This window comes from Caretta caretta, chromosome 18, assembly GCF_965140235.1.
Source record: "Caretta caretta isolate rCarCar2 chromosome 18, rCarCar1.hap1, whole genome shotgun sequence".
In the NCBI taxonomy this organism is placed as follows: Eukaryota; Metazoa; Chordata; order Testudines; family Cheloniidae; genus Caretta; species Caretta caretta.
Genome location: NC_134223.1, coordinates 120,677 through 134,460, shown reverse-complemented (window position 1 = coordinate 134,460; position 13,784 = coordinate 120,677). Strand labels below are relative to the sequence as shown.

At 47.9% G+C, this 13,784-nt stretch overlaps 1 protein-coding gene across 22 annotated transcripts in view; it reads left to right on the top strand.

Moving 5' to 3' along the window:
• Positions 1 to 838: 838 nt before the first annotated feature.
• Positions 839 to 13,784, top strand: part of HP1BP3 (heterochromatin protein 1 binding protein 3) — an 80,737-nt gene continuing 67,791 nt past the window's right edge. For 2 of the 22 annotated variants that reach the window (XM_048824637.2, XM_048824638.2), the window contains exons 1-4: positions 985 to 1,285; positions 2,393 to 2,471; positions 11,825 to 11,931; positions 12,518 to 12,597. The gene's annotated coding sequence lies outside the window, so the exon portion shown is untranslated. Of the gene's footprint in view, positions 941 to 984; positions 1,286 to 2,392; positions 2,472 to 11,824; positions 11,932 to 12,517; positions 12,598 to 13,784 lie in introns of those variants that run through there. The other 20 variants (XM_048824622.2, XM_048824621.2, XM_048824620.2 and 17 more) reach the window with 13 other exon arrangements.

The following is a 13,784-nucleotide window of genomic DNA, read 5'->3' as shown; positions in this document are numbered from 1 at the left end:
ACACTATTTTTTTAGTAGTTTACATTTACCACAGTACTATACTTGCCTTTTTTGGTCTCTGCTGCTGCTTGATTGCTTACTTCCAGTTCCAAATTAGGTGTGTGGTTGACTGATCAGTTTGTAACTCTGAGGTGCTAATGTACACACTATTAGTGGCTATTCTCATTTCTTTGCCTCAGCATAGAAGTTACATGTGTTTCCTCTATCAGCTGGACTTAATTCTTCCTCCTCATGGCTTTCAGTTTATGTCACCTGTGATATGGGGGGGGGAAAGAAATGTTACCCCCACTTTCTAAAGCGGTAAATTAGAGGTGTTTCAAGCCTAGTAAATGCCCAATCAGTGCATGTTACACTACTTAGCTATTTGTCCCAGTTTTTGGGCTGGGAGAGTCATTCAGCATGAATCTGGAATTGCTCCACTCCACTCTAGATTGACACAGAGGTGAGAACAAGGTCCTGCAATGTGCCTTACAGCAGTTTATGACCAGTGTGCTGCTCTGGAGCCTGCTCGCTTTTCTGCCTGGTTTCAGGGCAACTGATCCCTCCCCCCCCGCCCCGTTCTGCCCCTTAAACTCTCTCTGCAAGTTGGACAGGGCCGTTTCCAGGCCACCAAGCACAGGGCTGCTGTGATGCGGGTAAGCATGGGCCTGGCTGTCATTCGACTCCAAAGTTAACCCGAGGTACTTGCTGAGCCTCGCCTCCTGCCTCTTCCCGCGCTGTGGGAGGCTGGGGCCTCTCCGCCTCGTTCCTTGGGCTCGGCTGCCCCCGCCCGAGCAGCAGCCGAGGGCTGCCTCGGTCACTGTCTCTTTAAAAACGGCTGCAAGGAGCGCGTGCTACAGGAGGTGTGTCCCCTCTCGGGAGCGCGCGCGGGCGACGGCTGGGCAGGATTGCGCAGCTCGTGAGCGCGGCCGAAGTGTCAGGCCCCGCCAGCAGCACTGAGGTAACTGAGGCAGGGGGCGCGGCCGGCCGGCCGCCTTCCGGCCGCCACTGGGGACCCCCCCGCCCCGCACCTTCGCCTTACCCCGCGCGCTCCCGCTTCTGTTTTGTAGTGGGGGGCTGCACTGCGCTCTGATTCCCGCCTAGTTCTGCGCCTGCGCCTGGCGCGGGAGCGCTGATTGGCCCTCAACTCGGGGCCCTCCTGACTGAAGGGCCGTGCTGGCGTTCGAGAGGTGTTCGGGGGCTGCGATTGGCTGCGAGGCGGCTGTGTCCGCCCCCCTCCCCTGTCTTCCCCGGTTTCTCCGCCGCCGCCATTAGAGGGGCTGCTTTGTGTCTCTTGAGTCTGCCGGTGAGTAACCCCCCCTCCCTGCGGAGGGGTAGGGTCCCGGGGTGGAGCCGAGGAAGGCCGCTGTTGGTGGAAGGGCTGCACGACCCCTCACCGACTGCGTGGGGGGGAGGGGCGGGGCAGGTAGCGGCCCCGATTCCTCGCGCCGCTGGCCCCGATTCCTCGCGCCGCTGGCCCCGTGTCCGGAGTGGCTAGGCGGGCGGCCAGGCTAGGCGGGACCGAGGACAGGAGGGGGTGGACCTGGAGCTGAGCAGGCTCCATCTTCAGACGGCGTAGGGCGTCCTGGCTCGGGCAGCAGCGTTCAGCTGTCACCGGGGGCGCCCGGCCTTCCGCACCCCGGGGGCGCCGGGCATTGGAGGAGGGTGTGGATAGCGACTGGAGCGCCCTGCTCCCGCCCGAGCTGCGCGGGGCCATCCGAGACCGCACCAAGTAACACGCTTTACAGTAGAGTAGCCTGCAGTGCCCGCTAGAGCTGTGGCAGCGGTGAGAAGATGTGGTAGTCTTTTGGCTTGGCATGGCATGGAGGGCCGTTGCTACCTACATATCCAGCAGTGCTGAGGGATTTGATGTGGCTCTAAGGCTGGGCTGGACTGAGAGGGGCAGCCATGCACTCGGAAAATGAGAGAGCCCCATTCCGCTCCTCGGGATAAACTCCCTTATCGAGCAGCATTATTTCTGGTCTTGTCTTGGTTCAGTCACACCCAGAGACAAGCACAAAAGCAGCAGAGTTGAGTGAAACGAGATGTAGAGTGGAGGTTCAACTGAATGCCACCGACACTGCCGTTTGTAACCCCTCACTATCTCATCAGTAGCATTTACGTGTTGGGAGGCATAAAAGACTGAACCTTATGGTATCCAGTATTTGAGAGCTGTTTGAGAGGAAGTGATACATGACACCACTTGCTTGATAGCAGTTTTGTTGATGCTAGACACTAAAAATCATGGACTCAGTAAAGACACTGGATTTATGGCTCACTACAACAAACTGTAACCTACCAGCCCTCCTTTGTCCTGCAATTACAGAGATGTTAACTGCCCACTTCACCTTGAGCAGCCTCTCGAAACATGTATCAACTCGTTAAACTGAATGCTATTCCACTTTCTCTTTAGCTGACTCTCTGAGTACCTTTCCCAGACCTGAAGAAGAGTTCTGTGTAAGCTTGAAAGCTTGTGTCCCTCACTAGTAGAGGTTGGTCCAATAATATTTCATCCACTTTGTCTCTCTAAGACTGATGCTATCCGATGTTGCTGACAGATCTAACAAAATCAGCAATGACTCCGTGAAAGTGTAATCGCTTGGGGTAGCACAACCACCAGAAATATCAGTAGCTTCTCTGTCATAAGTCCTGAATAGAACTGATGAGGGCTTAGGAAGTTTCTTAACACCAGCTGCTTTAACACCATTTTCACCACAATCTTTTCCAATAAAAGGAGGTTTTAAATCAGATGGTAGGTGTCTTGATTGCCACTGTAGAGATGGTTTCTTGAGCAGTGGCCCAAATCTGCACCTGGGTGGCAGGGGTCATCTAGTGCATTGTGTTTCCAAAAGAAAAGCCTTCATCCATGTCAGAATGTGTTTAGAGACTGTTAGGAGCTATGATTCAAATCCTAGAATACAAGGCACCATTTGTCTGTGTTTTGGGAAAAAAGCTTTTCTTTGGTGAGGTTTCAAAATCTAAGCCTTTATCTTCTCTCCTCTCCCACCTAAAATGTAGTGGATGGAGGCTGTAAATTCTATAGCCAGAAAAAACTGGACTGTTCCAAAGTGGAAGCATTCTGGATTTATTAGCCTGTCCACCCCTCTGGACTGTGTTCCTGGATGAAATCTTGTGTATGCTATTGTAGAAAAGAGAACAGAATAGTGAACGCATTCTTAGCTAGTGCAAATGGGCATAGCTCCATTTAAATTAACAGAGCAATTCCAGTTTACATCAGCTGGGAATCTATTGACTGTTCTTGGCCTTCTCCACAGCTGCAGCTTGGGAACACCAAACTCTGTCACAGTTGACCCTGCTCAGAACAAATTTTCTATGTGATAACTGCCCATTGGCGACAAATCTATAAATCATGGAGACCAGCTTATCGTATAGTGAGGGAGGTGATGTTTAGATAAATGTGATGCTTGTGGTTGGGTATTATCTCTGCTCTGTGACTCTCAGCTCACCTATATCAGCATTTCACGTGCAAGTTTGTGTATTCAGGCATCTGACTGAGCTGCTAAAATTCGCTCCAGGTTAACAAGCATGTGAGTTATCGGTCATAGCAGACTTCTTAAACATACTCAATTTGTGACACTCTAGGTAGGCATCTAGTGTTTCAGTTATTTTTACTAAAAATAACTATTTTCATCATTGTTTTCCCAACAAAAAAAATCTGTTGGCAAGCAGATATATTTACTGTATGGAAAAAGATACTTAAATATTGATGATTTATATATAGGGCCCTACCAATTTCCTGGCCACGAAAAAAACGTCATGGACCATGAAATCTGGTCTTTTGTGTGTTTTTTACCCTATACAATGCAGGTGTCATGAAGGAGACTAGCGTTTCTCAAATTGGGGGTCTTCAGAGCGGGGTGGCTAGGGAGTGACGGCTGAGCTCTGTGGGCAGCAGCACAGAAGTAAGGGTGGCACTACCATATCATGCCATCCTTACTTCCTCAGCTGCCCAGCTCTGAAGGCAGCGCCACTGCCAGCAGCAGTGAAGAACTAAGGGTAGCAGTACTGCAACCCCCCCACAATAACTTTGCGACACCCCCCAACCCTCCCCAACTCCTTTTTGAGTCAGGACCCCTAGGATTACAACACATGAAATTTCGGCTTTAAATAGCTGAAATCATGAAATTTACAATTTTAAAAATCCTATAACTGTGAAATTCACCAAAATGGACTGTGAATTTGGTAGCAATTGGATAGCACCATAGTGATACTGTTATTCCCTAACATCTAGGGTTTAACAATCTCTTGCTCCCCAAGTTTTCCCTGTGTATGCAGGGAACCATGACTCTGAGTTGCAGTTGGGTATTGTCATCACAGCACCTATCTGATCTGTTTAACTTCAGATGTTACTCACTAATGAACTGTAAAGGGAGATCCATTCATAGAATCATAGAATATCAGGGTTGGAAGGGACCCCTGAAGGTCATCTAGTCCAACCCCCTGCTCGAAGCAGGACCAATTCCCAGTTAAATCATCCCAGCCAGGGCTTTGTCAAGCCCGACCTTAAAAACCTCTAAGGAAGGAGATTCTACCACCTCCCTAGGTAACGCATTCCAGTGTTTCACCACCCTCTTAGTGAAAAAGTTTTTCCTAATATCCAACCTAAACCTCCCCCACTGCAACTTGAGACCATTACTCCTCGTTCTGTCATCTGCTACCATTGAGAACAGTCTAGAGCCATCCTCTTTGGAACCCCCTTTCAGGTAGTTGAAAGCAGCTATCAAATCCCCCCCTCATTCTTCTCTTCTGCAGGCTAAACAATCCCAGCTCCCTCAGCCTCTCCTCATAAGTCATGTGTTCTAGACCCCTAATCATTTTTGTTGCCCTTCGCTGGACTCTCTCCAACTTATCCACATCCTTCTTGTAGTGTGGGGCCCAAAACTGGACACAGTACTCCAGATGAGGCCTCACCAATGTTGAATAGAGGGGAACGATCACGTCCCTCGATCTGCTCGCTATGCCCCTACTTATACATCCCAAAATGCCATTGGCCTTCTTGGCAACAAGGGCACACTGCTGACTCATATCCAGCTTCTCGTCCACTGTCACCCCTAGGTCCTTTTCCGCAGAACTGCTGCCTAGCCATTCGGTCCCTAGTCTGTAGCGGTGCATTGGATTCTTCCATCCTAAGTGCAGGACCCTGCACTTATCCTTATTGAACCTCATCAGATTTCTTTTGGCCCAATCCTCCAATTTGTCTAGGTCCTTCTGTATCCTATCCCTCCCCTCCAGCGTATCTACCACTCCTCCCAGTTTAGTATCATCCGCAAATTTGCTGAGAGTGCAATCCACACCATCCTCCAGATCATTTATGAAGATATTGAACAAAACCGGCCCCAGGACCGACCCTTGGGGCACTCCACTTGATACCGGCTGCCAACTAGACATGGAGCCATTGATCACTAGCCATTGAGCCCGACAATCTAGCCAGCTTTCTACCCACCTTATAGTGCATTCATCCAGCCCATACTTCCTTAACTTGCTGACAAGAATACTGTGGGAGACCGTGTCAAAAGCTTTGCTAAAGTCAAGAAACAATACATCCACTGCATTCCCTTCATCCACAGAACCAGTAATCTCGTCATAAAAGGCGATTAGATTAGTCAGGCATGACCTTCCCTTGGTGAATCCATGCTGGCTGTTCCTGATCACTTTCCTCTCATGCAAGTGCTTCAGGATAGAAGGTGGGTAGAAAGCTGGCTAGATTGTCGGGCTCAACGGGTAGTGATCAATGGCTCCATGTCTAGTTGGCAGCCGGTATCAAGTGGAGTGCCCCAAGGGTCGGTCCTGGGGCCGGTTTTGTTCAATATCTTCATAAATGATCTGGAGGATGGTGTGGATTGCACTCTCAGCAAATTTGCGGATGATACTAAACTGGGAGGAGTGGTAGATATGCTGGAGGGGAGGGATAGGATACAGAAGGACCTAGACAAATTGGAGGATTGGGCCAAAAGAAATCTGATGAGGTTCAATAAGGATAAGTGCAGGGTCCTGCACTTAGGACGGAAGAACCCAATGCACCGCTACAGACTAGGGACCGAATGGCTAGGCAGCAGTTCTGCGGAAAAGGACCTAGGGGTGACAGTGGACGAGAAGCTGGATATGAGTCAGCAGTGTGCCCTTGTTGCCAAGAAGGCCAATGGCATTTTGGGATGTATAAGTAGGGGCATAGCGAGCAGATCGAGGGACGTGATCGTTCCCCTCTATTCAACATTGGTGAGGCCTCATCTGGAGTACTGTGTCCAGTTTTGGGCCCCACACTTCAAGAAGGATGTGGATAAATGGGAGAGAGTCCAGCAAAGGGCAACAAAAATGATTAGGGGTCTGGAACACATGAGTTATGAGGAGAGGCTGAGGGAGCTGGGATTGTTTAGCCTGCAGAAGAGAAGAATGAGGGGGGATTTGATAGCTGCTTTCAACTACCTGAAAGGGGGTTCCAAAGAGGATGGCTCTAGACTGTTCTCAATGGTATCAGATGACAGAACGAGGAGTAATGGTCTCAAGCTGCAGTGGGGGAGGTTTAGATTGGATATTAGGAAAAACTTTTTCACTAAGAGGGTGGTGAAACACTGGAATGCGTTACCTAGGGAGGTGGTAGAATCTCCTTCCTTAAAAAGAAAAGGAGTACTTGTGGCACCTTAGAGACTAACCAATTTATTTGAGCATGAGCTTTCGTGAGCCACAGCTTCCTTAGAGGTTTTTAAGGTCAGGCTTGACAAAGCCCTGGCTGGGATGATTTAACTGGGAATTGGTCCTGCTTTGAGCAGGGGGTTGGACTAGATGACCTTCTGGGGTCCCTTCCAACCCTTATATTCTATGATTCTATGATTGATTCCTTGAGGACCTGCTCCATGATTTTTCCAGGGACTGAGGTGAGGCTGACTGGCCTGTAGTTCCCAGGATCCTCCTTCTTCCCTTTTTTAAAGATTGGCACTACATTAGCCTTTTTCCAGTCATCCGGGACTTCCCCAGAACATTCAGTTCTCTTCTACCAGAAGGATGGCTATTACAAGATATGGTCCAAGGGTATTGGTGAATAAAGTGGAAGGTCTCAGTAAATCAAGAATGCATAAGACATAAAACTCTTTTCCAACCGCACATTCTGTCTTTCCATGGAAAGAACCCAGTGAGAGTACACTGTAAATGTATACTCTGGCTTTTACAGTTTCTTGTAATTATTCTTAACAGTTATTCCTAAGTATAAAGAAAAAGAGTACTTGTGGCACCTTAGAGACTAACCGATGAAGTGAGCTGTAGCTCACGAAAGCTTATTCTCAAATAAATTGGTTAGTCTCTAAGGTGCCACAATTACTCCTTTTCTTTTTGCGAATACAGACTAACACGGCTGCTACTCTGATTCTTAAGTATGTAACCACTGACTGCAACTCAGGAAAATGCACAGTTAGTTTGTTTTGTTTTTTTTCCCACAATTTAGACAAAGGTGGGAGCTGCTTCAGTCTTTAGGGTGTCATTTTTTTCACATTTTCCTTTTTGATTAAAACTATAACATTTGGGTCTGTTGCTGATGTCTTTTATTGTCTGTTTACAAGTGACCTAAGATGTCCTCTTATAACCTTTTGAGAGAGAGAATATAAGTAAAAAAGAGTTTCTTTACATAAAAAATGAGCGGTTAGCGGATTATGTCCAGAACACACACTTTTTTAATATTAAAAAAACCCTCTAAAAATGTTATGCAGTTAGCATGAATTTAAACAGTCATATTTATCACTTGTAAACCTCTCTCCCTGATGCATAATATTAGTGATATAAACCTCCCTTCAAGTGTCAGGTTAGCGGTATATCAAAATTTTGAGTGACATCTGAATTTCAGTATCCATATTTTGCCCATAACTTCTCTAAGTGTTTTCCATAATGAATTTTCTGTTATAATAGCTTTAAGCTTCCAACCCAAACCTACAGTAAACTTCAAGTTGACACGCTGACTTTTGAACTTGGGATATTGTGCCCTCCAAAAGTCTTCTGCAGTAGCAGAAATGAGGAATCTAGGCTGTGAACCATAGCTAAAACTGTTTGAAAACAGTTTCCTAACAGGTTTCAGAGTAACAGCCGTGTTAGTCTGCATTCGCAAAAAGAAAAGGAGTACTTGTGGCACCTTAGAGACTAACCAATTTATTTGAGCATAAGCTTTCGTGAGCTACAGCTCGCTTCATCGGATGCATACTAACATGGGTTGTAGGTATCATGGTTTTGTGCTCCAATGCAGAGGACAAAAAATAACAATGCTGTTGTTTTTAAACAGCCATGCACGCAGAAACTTCTGCTCTATGCTAATCTTTTAGAGTTCTAGCACAGTTCCTCAGCATGGTTATAATATTACCTGTAACAGAACTGTATATAATGTACTGTATAAGCATGTTTGGAAATTATTTTAGTCATTGGCATTCCCTAGCATGGAAAGGGCCAAAAAGGTTAAATGCTGCAGTACCTGGCTCTGGTCATCAAATTAGAAATAATGGGTAACACCAGTTAGGTTCTGACGAGTTATCTTCTCGTCCTATAGAAGTGATCTGTAGAGCCCCACAAATCTGCGGATATCGACTTTGTATTCATGGAGATCTGTACCACAGATGCAGATATCTGTGGACCATGTTTGTGGATCAGATGTGGATACAAAATTTGTATCCATGCAGGGCTCTGTTGCTGAGCTGCTTCTATAGACTTCAGAAGATTAGAGGGTGAACGGAAAGAGAGAGACTGGAGTTTATGGTGGTTGGGGGGGGGAGTTAACACTGAGAGAGCTATCTTGGACTCAGTGATCCAGGGAGGTCCTTTCTAGTCCTATGTTCTTATGATGTAAAAGCTTAGTAGAGACAAGGCGTGGATAGTTTTTTAGCTTCATAAAGCTAGTTGAGGTTATCTGTGCCTTGTCTCCACTGTGACCTTACATTGAGAGAGCTTCCATGAGTTATTGATCTCCATGTCCACAAACAGCTTTTTTGCAGGAAGATGTGTAATCACAAATGTAGCATTTAACCTTTATGTCCTGATTTTAGTTATTACTGCTGTTAATGCTATTGGGAGTCAGATGTCCAATTCTGTAGTATTTTTGTATCCTCCTTCAAGTGCTTGCTCATGTCAATTCCATTCTAGGTGTGTGCGTGCGCTCAAGTGTGGCCGTCGGAGATTTTTGCCTGAGCAGTACCCGTAGGGCCAGCTGTGGCGCCCTCTGGAGTGCCGAGCTCATGCCGTGGTATGTCAGGCACCACTGGCCCTACGCCCTCTCAGTTCCTTCTTACTGACCACGGTGGTCAGTTGGAGCACCCCTCTTGCTTGGCAAGAGCTAGTGGTTGTCTATCATTTTGAACTTTGGGCCTTAAGGCTGTTGTATATAGTTCACTTTGTTGGCCTTAAGTAGTTAGGGTTCCAGTGGGATTTTGCCCCAGGAGGGGCATGCCCCGGTTTCCCGGGTTCAAGCCCTGCTCAGACTGCAGCAGGCCTATGCCTGTGAGTGACCCCCACAGCTGCTGCCTTAAGTGCCTAGGGGAGTCACGCATTCAGGAGCAGTGCCAGATCTGCAAAAACTTTTGGCCCTGCACCCAGAAGGAACAGGACATCCACCTCAGGGCTCTCCTGATAGAGTCCACCCTCCGGCTTCCAAGCTGTCCAAGCAGGTCACACCAAGTGCTTCAGCCTCCATGCATAGCACACTACCAGCAGCCAAATCCTGGCCCCATTCGCCATCGCTGGTGTTGAAAAAGAAAGCCAGGAAGCGCTCCCCGTCATCGAGCAAGAAGGCCCAGGCATCATCTACCAAGAGACCCGGGCCTGCCCACCAGACTGCCCTGGAGCCACGTGATTGTGCCACCCTGCCTGGGGCACCCAGCACCCTGAAAGGTCCACCACTGACTCTTGGGAGCAGTTTGGGACCTGCATGCCTGCCTACACCTTTTTCAGCCCAGGTTCCCACGGTGCAGAGAGAACACAGGTCTCCACCAGCTCCCATGATGACCCTGGCTAAGGCTCCCTAAGAGGGTAAGCCTGCCGTTAAGACCCTTCAGGGAAGAGGGGACCAACGTCAGTCGCCAGATAGAAGGCATCTGTCTTCTCTGCCACGTCAGGAATCATGGAGCAGGTCCCAATCACGTCGCCTAGGCAAGCTTCCAGATTCCCATGGTGCTACTCTCCGCTCCCCTTACTATTCCCAGCACCGCTTGCTGAATCAACGGTCGTCCTCTAGGCGTCGGTGCCAATCACCAGCATGGTGGGAACATTTCCCATTCCAGTATCGGTCCCCCCAGCACCGGCACCACTCTCCACGCTACAGTTACCATTCAGTTATGCCTGAGCAGCGGTCACCGGTAGCTATGACCAGCAAACAAACTCAGGCGTTGACAGCTCCTCCCTGGTCGCCAGATGGTGGCTCCTCTGGTATGGAGGTCCAGTTCAGCCCGTCGCCACGGTCTCGTCAACCTGGCTGGGCACCGGAGCCCGCTCCTTCATCGGCAGCACCACAATGGGCAGCATGGCCAATGGCAAGCACAGTGGCTGTATTGGAGCGTGTGGGGTGTACCGATCGTGGCGATGCCTCCTTCATAGCACTCCTTGGTGGCCGTGATGGGGCAGCAGCCCTACCGGCACCGGACCCGGTACTGGAAGTCTGTTCTGAAGTTGGGGCAGAGGAACCTGTGCCCACCCCAAGGCCTCTTTCTCCGACGGTGATCAAGACCCCAGCATCCCCACCGGTCTTCCTTGTTGTGCCCAGATGAGGTGGTCGCGGGACCTAGAGCTAGCCCAGTGGATGATTTTCAGTAGCAGCAAGCCCTTCTCCGGTGTGGCCAAGAACTGGGGCTTGAGGTACAAGAGGTGGTAGAGCAGGAGGACACCCTCTTCAATGTTCTCTTGGCTTCTACGCCCACCCACGTCACCCTGCCTGTGCGTGAGGGGGTCCTCAAGATATTCAAGGCTTTGTGGCAGATCCCCATCTCCATCTCATCCACCTCGAAACAGACAGAGAAAAAATACTTTGTGCTGGCCAAAGATTTCAAATACTTCTATACCCACCCATCCCTGGCTTGGTAGTTGTATCTGTGGCCGACGAAAAGGACAAGTGGGTCCCCACCTCCTCGAGTCCCAAAAATAATTTATTCTACCGCCAGCCTATCATTTTGTGTGGCGAATCATCAGGCCCTGCTGACGATTTTAATCTGTGGGACGGTCTCAAAAAGTTTCAGGAATCCCTCCCTCAGGAATTGGCCCAAGAGTTTGGCACGCTGGTGGAGGAGGGCATGGCAGCGGCCAGGTGCTCCCTGCAAATGGCATGGGAAGCGGCAGATTTGGCGACATTGGTAGTGGTCATGCAACATAGTTCTTGGCTCCAGAGTTCAGGCCTCTCTCAGGAGATGCAGGCCGCTATCTAGGACCTCCCCTTTGATGGACTTGGTCTGGTTTTGGATCAAATGAACACCAGGCTGCACAGGTTGAAGGACACCAGAGCTACCCTTTGCTCGTTGGGTATGCACACGCCTCAATCATCCAGGAAGCTCTTCAGACCTCTGCAACCGCCAAGATACTGGCAGCCTCGTCTCTCCCTATGAGGAGAAGGGACGCTAGTTTTGGTCATCGTTGCCCTTCGTCTTCCTGGTCGCCAGCCCAGCCTGGGGCAGCCAAACACCCAGGGGCTGGTGGTGCCTGATATACCGTGGCATGAGTGTGGCACTCCAGAGGGCACCTCAGCTGGCCCTCCGGGTGCCACACACATGGGCACCCACACACTTAGAATGGAATGGACATGAGCAACACATCTTGAAGAACAACACTTACGAAAGGCAGGTAACTTTTTTTTTTTTCCTTCTTTCTCTTTCAGAATCTATACAACACATCCATCCACTCCTCCAAAAAAAGCCTGTGATGTTGTATAACTTAGGGATTAGTACTTAAAAAAATTTACTGGGACTGGAAGAATTTATATAGGTAAGACCAAAGAATTTCTAGCCTGGCAGGTTGTGAGTTATTAGATCTTCAATATTGGACCTGTTTCAGAGTAGCAGCTGTGTTAGTCTGTATCCGCAAAAAGAAAAGGAGGACTTGGCACCTTTTCCTCCTTTTCCTATTGGACCATTATTCTTTTTTAATTGAAACAGGAACTGCTTATGATGTGTGCAGTAACATGGGCTTGAATAGCCTGTAACAGATTTCTGGGAGGGGGGACCTCCAAGGGAGTTACAGATACAGTCTAAGAAATCAGGAGCTACTTAACTAGAAAGTCTCCTTAACTAGGACACCTCCCAGGAAACCTGTGCCATTCACTATCCTTATGCTTTAAAGTCTGTTGCTTAGTTGGGACAAAAGTTGCTTTATGGAGATGACTGTGGTGGAGGCGCCCATGATGAAGTGGTGCTTAACCAGCTGTTAAAACTAACTCAGAATTTCACTCCTATTTAATATAGAAACTACCAAATAAAGACTTGAAAGAACACACAAAGATAAAACACAGTGAATAAACTTGCGTTCTTCCTCTTTATTTAGTAAGGTATTTTAGTCTCCTAATTTTTTTTAGGCTGACTTGAATGGCTTTATTCTACTGGACCAACTTCCTTATCAGGACAACAGGCTGTGCACCAGGTTCTCCAATTAAAGGTGAGCTGCAAAACAAAAATGAAAGTGGAGTGAAGATCAGTAATGAGTACTGTGCCTCCCAGAACCTAGTTAGGAAGGCCTGTTCAGCAAAGAAGTGACTTTTAACTGTTCCCTTTATGGAATTTTATTATTATTATTTTTTTTTATACTAAAGGTATCACAGGATGCAGCATTCTGTGATGTGGCAGATATCCTGGGTTGCAGTCAGAAGTTGCATTTTGTGACTCTTCAGTGAACCAGGCAATGCCTAGAGGATTTCAGAGGGGCAGTCGTCTGTAGAAAACTAGTTAAAACTTCTTTCTGTGCTAGTTTCAAATTACTTCGTGGGTAGCATGTAGCATATTTCTGGGCTTAATTCAAATTTTCGCTTTTGCTTTGCTGCTCATCTTGTTTGGAACTCTTGAGAGATTTAAGATAGCTAACATTCAATAACCAAATATTGGGAAATGATTTTAGTAAAATTAGGTGACATCCATGGCTTGAAATCAATTCATTATGATTATCTTGCTTTTTAATGCTTCAGTTCTGATCATAAGCGCGGACTTCCTCCCTACCCGGGAGGTGCTCAACCCCACCTCTTCCCCAATCTCTTTCCTCTCTCTCCCTCCCTCCCTCCCAGCATCACCTTCATGCTGCAGAACAGCTGATCATTGTGGGAGGGAGGGGGATGAGTTGATCATCAGGGCCACTGGCTGGCAAGAGGTGCTGCGGGTGAGGGGGAGAGCTTTGCTGCAGGGGGGTGCTAAGCACCCGCTAATTTTTTTCCATGGGTGCTCCAGCGCCTATGGTTCTGATATTTTTAAACAGGCGATACCTCTTGAACTGCTTTTTAGAGATTGGTATTCTTTATATCCTCTAAAGCAGGGCTTCTAATCTTCAGATGTTATAAAACACTAGTGTCTTGCTTTATTGGTTTGAGTCCCAGAACCACTATGAAGATAGAGTGAAAGATATACTGATTAGTGAAGACTTCTACAGTCACTGGTATTGTATGTTACATGATTGTAAGTAGATGTGCCTTTCTTGGCAGGAAAAGACTGAATGCCAAGCCCCCCCACCCCACCCTGCAGATTTTTTTTTTCTGTTGCACATTTGTTTGCAGTATAACTTAGCCTGTGTGCTTAAAACTGCTTTTTAAAGTATTTCTTTATGGTATCAAGAGATCTCTAAGCCTGCATTGTTGCTAG